The 13,934-nt window shown below is 36.4% G+C and overlaps 1 pseudogene; it reads right to left on the bottom strand.

Moving 5' to 3' along the window:
* Positions 1–1,038: 1,038 nt before the first annotated feature.
* Positions 1,039–1,945, bottom strand: LOC131415754 (serine/threonine-protein phosphatase 4 catalytic subunit-like; annotated as a pseudogene).
* Between the last annotated feature and the right edge of the window lie 11,989 nt (positions 1,946–13,934).

Genomic DNA, 13,934 nt, shown 5'->3' with positions numbered 1-13,934 from the left:
ACGAAGTCAGAAACTGAATCCCACTATGCTATGGTGTATGCACCAGAGCAGAATTTCATTGATTCTCCCCCAAAATGCACTTAATCTAAGAGACATCATTGCAATCACAAAGCCTCCCATTCTGGAGGAAACTACATTTTGAGCAGGTGGATATGAATATTGGATTTGGGTATCAATGTTACCTTAAGAACAATCTTGATGTTATACTTGTGTTTTTACAAATGGGCAGTTGGAGACCAACTTGCTGCTCATGGAGCTCTGAAATACTTCTTGTTTGACCAACACTGCACATTAGAGTCATCTGTGAAACTATACAATCAAGCATCAAATATGTATTAAAAGAAAGGAGATTATTCATTCTTTTATTGTGCACACATTTTCATGAGCTGCAAAGATGAGAATGTGATGAATGTCATAATACAGTCATCAAATTTTTGATTGTTGGGGTCAAGTTCACTGGAGGTGGACACTGGAATCTGTAAGTAGAGGTAAGCACTGTAGAGATCCTCTTATTTCATCTCTAGTAACCAGGACCCCTTCCCACCAGGGTTTAGCATAAATTTGATGATTGAAATATTTATCCCCAAATATAACATAAATGTGAAATAAATCCATCTGACAGACTGACTGAGATTTGATAACACAGTTTACAGGAATTAACTCTAGAGTAATTTACAAGCTAGGGAAACTTAAAGCAGGGACTCTGATCAGAAAGAAGTATGGAATAGAATGGTGCTTTCTAAATTGAAGTCATTAGAGTCACATTTTTATGATTTTCCATGTCTAAAAAACTTCTGAACTATTATTCACTTAATATTTTCTTTTAAATCTACTCACTGTTTTTCTTTCTTTTCTTAAATCAATCAATCAATACTTTTCTCAAAATTTTTCTCTAAAAACAAACCAGAAAAAGACAGCAGATAGTGGTCTGAGGGCCATAGGTGCTGGAGGGGGCAGGGGCTGAATGGGTCACAGGAAGAAGTCAGCCGATAGTGGTCTGAGGGCCATAGGTGCTGGAGGGGGCAGGGGCTGAATGGGTCACAGGAAGTAGTCAGCCACAGGCTTCTTGGAGGGGATGCTTTGTGTCTCTTGTGGGGCAGCCTCCAAGATGATGAAATCTTTCTGGAGATGCTCATTCAGCTCTGAGATGGCTGCCACATTCCCACAGCGGTAGCAGTAGTTGGATGACAACCACACAGTAAGCATTATTTCATTGAAGTGCCACTTATAACCTTCCATCACCAGTTGGTGGGTGTAGCAGATCATGTCAATGTCATTGGCTACATGGAACTGGGCCACCACGTCACTACCAAACAGGTAGCCAGCCCCACGGGGGCTCACATCCCAGTCTGTTGTATCTTCAGGGTCACTCATGGGCTTCTTATGAGGCACCCCTTGCTTTCAGTCAATCGTCTGGGTCTAGTCCAGGGTATAGATGGAAGCGGAGAAGCCCTCATACCGGCAGAAGATCCCGCCATCCATTATGGCCCACAGACCGAGGTAGTCAAAGATCTCAGGGCAGTAGCCCCACACAGTCACAGAACCGTATTTGCCCAGGCACTCATCACAGAAGCTGTAGACCTGGGTGATCTGGTGACTCTCACGGTTGCCCGGGATCAGGGGTATGCAATCAGGATAGTGAACCTTAAGTGCCAGCAGCAGGAGATAACGTTTCAATGCCAGCATAGAAACCAAGATCCACAGTCCCCCGTGCAGAGGTAGTTGTTCTCAGTGACGTTGCCACTCACTCTGAACAGCTCCTTCAGGTCATAGAATTGTCCGTGGATGTTGCCACATACTGTGACTGGTGATTCCACCCTCTGCACATTGTTCTCCTCTACTGAGATCTCTCTGGCCTTAGGGCACAGGGCTTGAGCTCGCTCTCCTTGACCTTGAAGCACGGCAGCTGCTCAATCTACCAGTCCTCATTGCCGAGCTTCACCATGGCCCACCCCCGCCATCCCTCTCCTCACTCCAGTAGCCTGGATCAGAGCCAGGGCACTGTCACCTATGCACAACACAGGGGTCTCTGCCACTGTGACTCTGGCTCTGGCTCTCGCCTTCCTATCTTCCTCCCTCACTCTGCTTTGGCCCCTTGCCATGTATTCAATCTTTCATCCTTCATCTTTTTGCAATTTCTCTGCCTTCTTACCTCGTCTTCCCCATCCCACTTCACTTGCTTTTTGTTCATCTTTTTTTTCAGATTTTGTTTAGCTATTTACTATTTCTCCCTTTTTTATTCTGTTATTAGTCCACACTCAATGTTCTACATTCCGTCTCTTGTTCATCAAGCTATTTCCCCAAATAAAGAGTTAACTCTCTAAAAACTATTTACAAATGTCTACCGACATAGGAATATTATATTTAATAAGAATGTAATAAGTAATATATAAATAATAAAATTATAACATTTACTGAGAATTTACTATATGCTAAGTACTTTTCTATGTACTTTACACAAATGAACTTATTATCCTCCTAAAAAATACCTTGATCTAGATATTGTTATTTTATCCAGTTTATAAATAAGGAAATGGAAGCCCAGAGACATTAAATATATTGCCCAAAATTGTAGCTGGTAGGTATTGGAGCCAAGATTCAAACTCTGACATTTTACTCCTGAATTTATGCTCTTGATGTTACAATATAGTGCACCCAAAACATGCGAAAACTGCTCTATTAAATTTCAGGAACACATATTCTACATTCTCTCAAAGAAAATACTATGGAGAATTATATTCCATGAAAAATGGCTTCATATAAGTAACAAGAAAACAAAAAGTACATAGATGATCTTATGTGAGTAATAAGGCATAAAAATATAGTAAGACATATGAATATAATGGATGAAACTCTGTTTTCTATTATTGTCTTTTGAATTTAAATGAAGGTCTTTGAATTCTTTTGAAAATAAACAATGCCATGGAAATTTTCCTTTCATTTAAATTAATGAGTTTGGCCATGTTTTTCAATGAATGTTAAAAACAGAAAGTATGACACATTGTATATACATTCTTCTTTTCCCTAATTACTAGTTTGCAAAGGAAGAGTGTTTAATAGGTAATTGCAAATTTCAGAGAATTGAAGTTGATTCTGGAAAGTAATTTTGTACAATTATGATGAACTTTTTCAACAGGGTGAATGCGTGCGTGTATGTGTGTCTATGGTCTGCAATCCCCTGGACCGAAGGGGGCACCTACCATTTGTCTAGGATGGCTTACATTCAATCTCAATAGATGTTGAAAAATTTATGGTGGCCAAGTACACAAAAAACAATTCTATAAATTCTAATAGTAACACGTGTTTTATGCACTTTAACTTGCAAATTGGATAGACATGTTCTTAAAAGAGTATTTTTAAAATGACTGAATCATCTATGCAGACTCTAGAAAAGGTGTTAAAAAGCTGAGTTAAGAGAGGGAAAAGGTGAGAACAATTATCTATCTTTAGAGCATAACAAATAATCATGATGTAAATTAGGTTCTTCAGATAGGGAATAAATTAGCGCTTAACTTTACATAACAGCTTAAAAGCAAACCACCCTCATAACATCAGAAGTAAGAGAAGATGAACGCATCCCTTTGCTTTGCCACCTTGGCCAGATCTGAGCATGCAGTGATGAAGAAGATTGATGGTGGTGAGATCCTAAGTTTGGTTTTCCATCTTCCTTTCTCATACTGTCTTCACGGGAGAGTGTCAATACGTGTTGATCTTTCCTCACTAGTGTGTTTTCTTCTTACTGCTCTGCCTTGAGAGGCCCTCATTCTTTGATACGTTAGCACACTCCAACAAAAGAACAACCTGACCAAAGTCTAATAATTCTGTAATACATGGGAAAGTATGTTTGCTTTAAAGAATTCTTCCTAGTCTACCAGAAAAAAATCTCACAAAAGAGACAGTTATTTCTACCAGGGTGAGTTTACGTGTTTTTGTCTTCTTTTTCCAGACACTTAATATGAATTTAAGGGGCTGTCTGAAGTTTGGAATTTCCTGAATTATGTGTGATTCCGGCAAATAAACAAGATTTGTCTGGTTCAAATGTGAAGATGTAATTAATTTTAGAGAACTTGGTGACATTTTCAATGTGTACATCAAGGATTAGGAGATATATAGAACAGGAAGCAAATGCCAGAGAGAGAACAATTGTGGTTTGCTAAACTGCATAAAACACAAGTTTTTATGCTGTTTATACAACTGTAACTGCTAGGATTTGGAGTTCATATAAAACCATAAAATGTCCTGAGCTGAATTAATAAGTGTTATTTGTGGGTGTAAGGAAGTCATTTTAAAAGTATCATCTTGCAAGAAGTTTAGTTTTTAATTATCAGTGACAAGGAAGCATAGTGACAAAATTACCTCATTCACCACTAGGGACACTTTCATTTTAACAAATTTGAAATATTTGCTTTTGACGTCTAAAGCCAGACTAGATGATGGACATCTATATAGGGAGATTAGATTCAAAGCAGAGACATCTATATTTTCAGCACTGGAATGTTATGGTGCCCAAATTTAAGCTGATATTATAATATTGAATATGTATTACATGCCTGGCAATGAACACTGCAGTAATTTAATAAAATGTCTTTCCATTATAGAAAACTATTACTGGAGAGTTAAATTTCCCATGGAATTCTGCACAAATGCCTTTTTTTAACGTTACTTCTTGCCTTTCCTTAGAGGATTAAAGATATTGTAATATGTAATCTGATTCTGTCAAACTGTATGAGCCTGCTCTCACTTGTTTCAAACTTTGATATAATACTTTCTTCTTTTAAGCTTTTTACTGTAATATGATGCTCATAATAAAAAAATTCACAGCTGAATTTCTATGCAGCAGAAATTTCCATTATTATTTGACTTTAGCTTTCTGCTCACTGTCCTAGTTGATAACCCATAATATTTTATTTTTTACAGTTCATTCTTTTTAACGGCTGTATAATCTGCCATCATATGAATATATCATATTTTTTATCTATCTATTCATATTTATGTTTTCCTATTTTTTTCCAGCTTTATTGATATATATTTGACACATAACATTGTGTATGTTTAAGGTATGTGATGTGTTGATTTGGTACATTTATATATTGTAAAATGATTACCACCATAGCATTAGCTAACACCTCTAACATGTTTCATAATTATTTCTTTTTTGTGGTGAGAACATTTAAGATCTACTCTCTTAAGTACATAATACGGTATTGTTAACTATAGTCATCATGCTGTATGTTAGATCCCCAGAACTTATTCATCTTATAATTGGAAGTTTGTACCCTTTGACCAACATCTCTTCATTCTCCTCATCCCCCAGCCCCCGGTAGCCACCATTCTATTCTTTGCTTTTATGATTTGCCTTTTTACATTCCACTTATAAGTGAGATCATACAGTATTTGTCTTTCTCTCTCTGGCTTATTTCATTTAGCTTAATACCCTTGAGGTCCATCCAAGTTGTCAAATAAAAGAAGATTTGGCAAGATTTCCTTCTTTTTCATTGCCAAATAATATTCCATTGTATCTATATACACAACATCCGCTATTCCCCACATCCTTGGTGGGGAAACGAGAGAATGGAATAGAAATTACAACTAGATCCTCCATGTCTGAACATTTAAGAGTATGCTAGAAATTTAGGGGGTTATAAATATTTCCATTCTCTTCATTAGGAAATCTTCACTTAGATTTAGGATTGATGAGCTCTTTTTCTCATTGTGCATTTTATAGATTTTAAGTGGCCACAGTTAAACTTTCTTCAGGAATTTGGAATTTTCTTTAGGACTGCCTACATAATTAGTGGGCTGCCTATTAAATGAAGTATTAACTTGAGAGACTTGTAGTAGCTCCAGAATTTTATAAAAAAATGGGTATGAAAGTATAGGTTTTGAGGACAAATAATATAATTAAATATATAGAAATTCTAGGGATATTTCCATCTTGCTTGGAGGATTTACAAGATTTCTTGAAATGTGTTTGAAACTATGTCTATTATCTAATTTTACCACCAAACAATTAATTAACTTTGACCTTCTTTTATTATTGTTAAGAATGTCTGGCACATACCACTTTTATAGTCAACAGTGCATTTTATAAATTTGAATAATTATTTTTCATAAGGAGATAAACCATAGTTAAATCCCTTCCATTCTTCTTTTCACCCCTTTTTATCTCCATTCCTCATCTCTTTTCTCTTCCCAACATAGGCAAAAATTTTAAAATGTTTAATGTATATCCTTTTGTTTTTGAGCTCTTTTATAAAATATGTGATACTTTTTGTATGCATATTTTACATAAACAATATTTACATCAACAATATTGTGCATATATATTTATATTTATATATATTTTCATTTATATATCATTGTTTCTTACTTTTTTAACCCAAAATTATATTTTTGGAAAGTATATTGAACTATAACATATATACATAAAGTATGCAAAATGTACAACTTGAAGAATGTTTACGAACTGAACGCACATGTTATCAGCATCCAGATCAAGAAATATAACATTATCTGACTGCCCCCACATGCCCCATCCCCAGAGAGAACCATCATTTTGACTTCTAACACCTGAATTAGTATTGCCTATTTTAAATTTTGTATAGTTGAGATCATATGATATATACTCTTTTGTGACTGCTAAACATTATGTCTCTGCGAGTCATCCATCTAGGTGGTTATGTTTAGCAGTTTTTCCTTCTCTTTTCTGTTTAGTTTTCTATAGTATGAATATACCATACCTGACCCATTCTATTTTTGTTGGCCTTTGAGATTTTCCAGAGTGGGCTATTACTACTAGTCCTTGTGTGCATTTGGTAAACATATGCACACATTTCTCCTGGCTATATACTTCAGAGTATAATTGCTGGTGCACAGTCAATGCTACAAGTTCAGCTTTAGGAGACACTGTCATAGAATTTTCCAAAGTGGTTTATCGCATTATGCTCTCATAACTGTATGAATTTCACTTTTGCTAATCTTTGGCACTATCTGCTTTTTAATTATATCTATTTTAGTGGCCGTGTGGTAGTATCTCATTATGAAGTTATTAACAGTTTTATTGAGGTATAATTGACATACAATAAACCACAAGCATTTAAAATGTACAATTTGATGAGTTTTGACAAATGTATACACTTGTGAAGCCTCCACCATAATCAAGGTAATGAACATATCTATCACCCATAAAAGTTTCCTTACACCCCTTTGTAATTACTCCATCCTGTCCCTCCTTTTCTCCTCCCTGCCCCAGGGCAATTACTGATATCTTTGTTCCCATGTACATCATGTTCCTTTTCTTTTCTCCAGCTGCTTTCAAGATTTTTCTATTGTCATTGGTTTTAAGTCATTTGATTATGATGTGGCTTGGTATCAACGTCTTCATATTTCTTGTGGTGGGCTTTGTACTTCTATGAACTATAGGTTTATTATTTTTATCTAATTTGAAAATTTGGGGCCATTATTTCTTTAAATATTTTTTTTCTGGCTTCCCTGTCTCTCCTCTCCCTCAGGGACTCCAAATACATGTATGTCAAGCTGTTTAAAGTTGTCCCACAGCTCACTGATGCTCTATTATTTTTTTCCATATTTTTTCTGTGTTTAATTTTGCATAGTTTATTGCTACATCTTCAAATTGACTGTTCTGCAACATCTAATCTCCCATTAATTTCATCTGGTTTATTTTTTTCACCTGAAATTTTTTTTCTCTCTAGAATTTTAGATTTCCCATTTTGCTCATTTTTATTTTATCTTCCATGTATCTTATTAACATGCTCATGTTTTTTTCCACCTTCTTAAACATATGGAATATAGTAAAAGTTGTTTTAATATTATTTTTTGTTAAGTCTATCGTCTGAGTAATTTCTGGGTCTGCTTCTATTGACTGATTTTTCTTTGCATACTGGATGTTTTTCTGCTTCTTTGCACACTTGGTAATTTTTGATTGAATGCTAGATAGTGTGAATTTTAACTTGTCAAATGCTGGATTTTTTTTATTTCTACAGTTACGTAGGGAGTTTGTTCTGGGAAACAAGTTTAATTCTTTTGACAGTTTCCTGTTAGGCTGTCATAGGCATGACCAGAGCAGCCTGTACTGTAAATGTCTATTCAAATCATTTGTCTATTTTTCTATTAGGTTACCTACCTTTTCCTTAATGATTCTGAGGATATGTATTCAATCTATATATGAGCCATTTATTGAATATATAGGATATATCCTTTCCCACTCTGTGGCATGCTTTTAATTTTCCCTCAAACAAAATGTTATGTTATGAGAAAGAACATAACAAATATTGCCTTCCCCAAACAGGGCTGTCTGCATTGTAACAGGGAGACACATGGCTTATCAAAAAGATGAAGTTCTAATTGTAGAATTTCCATTATCAGTTTGCTATGTTGGGAAATTCACTGTAGCCCTTCCTGGTATCTCTTCAGTCACAGCACGATCTTGCCTGTCCTTTGCTTTTTGCTGAGAATGATTGGTCCTGTTTTAGAAAAGTAAAGACAAGCTTTCCCTGTGACACTGCCTAGAGGGGGGCCTATAGATATCATTTTTAAAAAAATCTCTGCAGATCATTCACCAAGAAACATCATAAAATAAATGCACCAGTCTTCCTTTTAACTAAAAATATACTTCTGAAGATGAATGTTTATTCAGAGATGAAAATGCCTATTGAAATATTTTCCTAGAAATATGAATCATCTAGTGCTTTGGCTTTTCACAGAAAAAAAAAGAAAATGAATCTTTCTGCTTAAGTGCATCTGAATGGGGACCTGTTATGTTAGCTATTAGTGTTTCAAAGGGAAAAAGGTTAATTAATTAAATAGCTTCAGTTTAATTACATAAGTTAAGTAATTTCCATTTCTTTGTCCAAATAATTTCCAAATATTCATTATCCCCAAATCACAATGACTGGGGGATTGATCTCCTTATTTTTCCCTACCTTCCATCCCAGATAACATCAATTCATTTATATTTTCAGAAATGATTGCCTACTCTGATACAAGACATGCTAAACTAGACACTACCTCTCCCCTGAGGGAGTTTATAGTCTAGAGAGAGGACACATGAATAAATAGACGACAGAGATCAGTACAGCCACAACCTTTCAAAACCAGTGCTGGTGGTCTACCTTGTTAGGAACTCATGCCTGAAGGAAGAGACATCCAAGTTGACTTTTGTGCATGATTTTTAAGTGTTAAATCTTACCATATAATGAAGTCAATGGAGTCTCTCTAAGTAAGGACACGGTTGTCTTTTCCAAGTAAATCAATACTGCAGTTCTTTAAGCATGATTGTGTCTGATGTGTATGTAAGGAGGAAGGAGGGGAAAAAAGGAGTAGAAGGAAGAAATCTGCAGATAATTAACTAGGTTCTTTTGAAGAAAACTATATAAAACAGAGGACTATATCACCACTAGTCATCATCATCATCACAACTACCATTTGTTGAGCCTCAACTCTGTCCTGGGTGACTCCATGCATTGAAATCGAGTGTCCATAACGGCCCTGTTTAAGGTCTTGCTGCTAGTAACTAGCAGAGCAAGAATTGGATTCAAAATCTGTCTCCTTTAAGACATGCTCCTTCCATTTCACTAGGGTTTCTCAGAGATCAGCCTGTGTAGCACATTTTAATCCCATAAACTGGGATTAAGGGAACTGCTTCACTGAAGAACTTGAGGGCACAGGTCCATAAGAGATACGTACAAGCCTTAGACAAGTAGAATCTTTTCTATCTAGAAACTAAAAGAGCTGCTAAAAATATTAGATAATTTAGAGAAGACTGGTAAAGTTGTAATGTAGAAACTTCAAGTGGCAGGGCCTAGAAAGAACACCTAGAAATTAGCTGGGGCGGGGGTGGGGGGGGTGGTCAATGTGCCTGGAAGGATTGCTTAGTGCCTTCATTAAATTAGCTAAGTAATGTGAAACCACAGTTGTTACATATCTTCACTCTGTATAGTTTGAAGGGGATCAGGATATGCCACCCTAAAATATACCACTTGGGCATCAGGATTATTTTGGGCTGAAGGCAACTGAGAATCAACAGATGCAAGAAGAGTTTTCTGCCCTCCCTTTATCTGCCTAAAATCAGGGCATAAATTTTCCTTTGAGGCAGGTGCCTAGGAAGAAGAGACCAACTCTTATCACTGGACACAGGGAGTCACACCAAGATGAATCTGTATACAGTCATGCATTGCTTAATGATGAGGATATGTTCTGAGAAATGCTCCATTAGGCGATTTTGTCATTGTGTGAACATCACACAATGTACTTACACAAACCTAGATTGCATAGCCTACTACACACCTAGGCTATATGGGACCATTGTTGTATACGCGGTCAGTCATTGACCAAAACATTATTATGCAGCACAAGACTGTAAAGAAACTTTACTAAAATAACCCTTATCTTCCATTATATTTATCCCCCATATATTATCTAGTCACTTTCCCAAAACTTGCTAGAAACCCAAACCCCTTTTCCTCTTTCTAGTCACTTCTCCATGATTGATTGCCCTTTGTTAAAATGGTATATAAGCCCCTGAGTCTAACCACTTCTTTGAGTTTTCACTTCTTTTCTGTGAAGCTCTAGTGCATGTAAAAATATTAACATCAATAAAAATTGCACATTTTCTGCAGTTAATCTATCTTTTGTTAGTTTAATTTGCATCCCCAAGCTACTTAACAAAGAAGGGTAGAGGAAAATTGTTTTTCCTCCCCATCAGTCTGTTCCCTAGACTTTTTTGACTCAGGAGGTAACATAATGTGGTGGGGAAACTATCTGGCTAGGAGGTGAGACACTTATTAGTCTTAGCCTGGACGTTAGTTACCTCTATGACTAAGTTAAAAGATTCTACTCTAAGTCTGTGCCTTAATGTCCTTATCAACATAATATAAGAGTTAGATTAGAAAAGGATGGCAAATAGGTTTCACTTCATGACAGGAGGGCTTTGTCGAAGAAGACTGAGAAGTGCCTGTACCACAATCCATTACCAATGTCTATAATGGGCACGGGAGCAGAGTAATTCCAGTATATGTGCAGACTGTATGTCATCTCTGGAATAAAAGATGAATAAAATTTCTTTCACTTCTAACATTCAATGAACTAGTTTGTATTTTAATGGATTGTTGATATAGGCTGGGAAAATTTAGCATGTTTGAAATTCCACCAGAGGAAAAAGTGGGCAGATGCCTGAAGCAATGATATAACATTTAAGGGAGAAATAAAATCCCTTTCGAGTCTTGTGTGGTAAGAGAAGCAGCAATCCAAGATCTACCAAGAATGAATATTCCATTTCATGCTACATTGTCCAAAAACTGTGTTAGGGTGCTACAGATGCCCATAATAAAATATAATTAATGTACAGAGATAGATCCCCTGTCTGCCCCAATTCTAACGTTCAGGTTAATTTATTGTCCTGGAAGAGAAATCAATATATTTATGGGGAATCTATTTAATATTATCAAAGACTTGGTTTCAACAAACTGATAATGGACATTAGATCCTTCCAGTGTGAAACAAATTGAATTTATTTAAATATGACCATCTTCATAACATGTTGCATTTGAAGTTTTAGAAACTTGTTCCCACGTAATTGAACTTTCCTCCCACATCTTTCTCCCAGATGCAGATGTAATCTATGTAGAAGCAGACATTAAAATAAGTCATTCAGGGCAGACTAACTTTCATTTACATAATGTTCTTTGGGGGGAAAGTATTAAATCAATTTTAACCTGTTTGGGCCTGCATCCAAATAACGTGCAGACCTATTTGAAGAGAATCAGTTTTGCAATTTGTAAAAGAGGTCATATGAAACGCATTACTCAATTAAGTGAAGGAATTTATACTTTATTATGGAATACTGTACCATCTGCCGGATGAATATAACTAATTAAATTTGACTTGGTATGTGATTTTAACAAACAGTGGAAAAATGAAAATTCTACAATGAATTCTTCAGCAGCACCTGAAATGATAGCTACCCACTGGGAAAGATTGCGTCCAGCCCTGCTCAGGTTGCAGACAGACTTTCCATTGTCTGGCTGCAGTCTGCATAATGTTTGCATTAAAAAGCAGTCAGTTTCAGTAACCACTCACCAGCAACATGGAAAGCCCAAATGCAGTGTTTGTCGGCTATCATCCGAGAACCAACAAGCTAACATGAAATCAAAATGGTTGCAAAGCTTCCCTGGCCGCAGAAAAGAAATGAGAACTTACGTCTGAAGTGTACTGCCAAAATCTCTGTTTAAAAAGAGGCAACCAAAACAACCCTTTAGAAAATACCCCTTGTTTGCAATACTACAGTGAAGTTGAAATGCGGAGACAAACGAGGGTAAAGCCATACTACTCTTTGGTCTTGGATATGAGGCAATCAAACCTGCTCTATTTATAGCTGTCAGTTGCATCTGTCAAATAGAAATAGCATTATGTCACCTTGTCAGGAGAGCTGTTAGCAGAACCAAAGGGTTTAGAAAGTGCTTTATACCAAATGCTGTATAAACTTATTTATATGGATGCTAGAACAAGGTTAGTTCAAAGAGAAACATTTCTCTCTGAACCATGACTACTTAGTGTCAACTACTGAAGCATCACCATAGTTGACTTTTCCACTTTTCACCCAGATGTTCTTCTTCTGTTGACCTTGTTACTTTGTCTCAGCCAAACAAATGTATCATTAATTGAGCACCAACAAGGGTGCTAACTTTATTTCTTTTATGGGAACTACGTCTTTTGAAGATCAGTCATCATTTCTCCGGGGAACTTCGGTAAAATTAATAATATATTCTCATATTTAAATGATGTGGTGTCTTTTTCAAAAATAACAGTATATCATTTTCTTAAAGAAAAGGGCGTTTCAAAGCACTCTCTCCTTTGTTCAAACAGTTAAACAGTAGTCCTTAATAAGAAGAAGGAGATGAGTAAGTGCAGCTGGCTCTGGGATCCACAAACGTAAGAGAATAGTCGAGAAGCTGATCTGTATAATTTGGTGATAAAGGCTTCTGAGCAGCATACGCTTCCACTTTGGGCTGATGGTGTTTATGGAGCACTCAGCATCATCACTCTTCAGAAGAGAGTTGGGGTTGAACAGAAAATAAAACAGATTTGTCTGAGACACAGGAGTTGATATCTTTAGGGCCTCTATGAGGGGAGAGGTTTCTCAAGTGTCATTTGTGCAGGAATTAAGAATCCATGAGAAATGAACGTTTTGGAATTAACTAGCTCACTCAAATACTGAGGTGATTTTTCTATAACTATTTTCCTTGGTAACGAAAATCATGGTTATCTTGGGGGCCTACATAAGACAGCTGAATTCAAAGTAACCTGTTGACATATGGGAATGATAGGAACAAATGCCAAATTGAAATAAGCAGAAGGAACATATGAAATAAATCACTGCAAAGCTGAACACATGTAGGTAGAGCTGGCCAAATTAGACTTTGGGAAAACCAAGAAAAAACAGAATGAGATAAACGCTTGGGGTTGCAGTCAAGGAATACAGCAGTTCTCCTGAGGTCAGAAGAAGCTTCAACATGCAAACCTGAGCTATTGGATCTGAAGTAGCTATAACAAAATTCAACCTAGAAAAACCATCAAGCCTTGTTCCTTAACTGTATATTTATTAAAGACATTTTACAGGATATCCCTGCTAAGCTGACCTGCCTGTTTACAATATGCGTCCACTTAAGAAAGGATTTATAAACATATATCATTTGCCAAGGCTGAAAATCTCCAACATCTTTTATAAATATATTATCCAGGCATTATTCAGAAACTGGAAGTATTGTCCTGGTGAGATGATTTCTGGCAGGTCTCTGAGGGATTTCCTGTTCTAATATCATGGGACTAGGTGCTGGCTGCACGTCAGTCAAGAAGAATGGTGGCTTGCACCTATACTCGTTGGAAAAATCTTCCTATCCAATGAGGGCATGGGGCTT

This window comes from Diceros bicornis, chromosome 17, assembly GCF_020826845.1.
Source record: "Diceros bicornis minor isolate mBicDic1 chromosome 17, mDicBic1.mat.cur, whole genome shotgun sequence".
Taxonomy (NCBI): Eukaryota; Metazoa; Chordata; class Mammalia; order Perissodactyla; family Rhinocerotidae; genus Diceros; species Diceros bicornis.
Note: the sequence above shows the minus strand (reverse complement) of the source record. Positions and strands in the feature narration are given on the sequence as shown.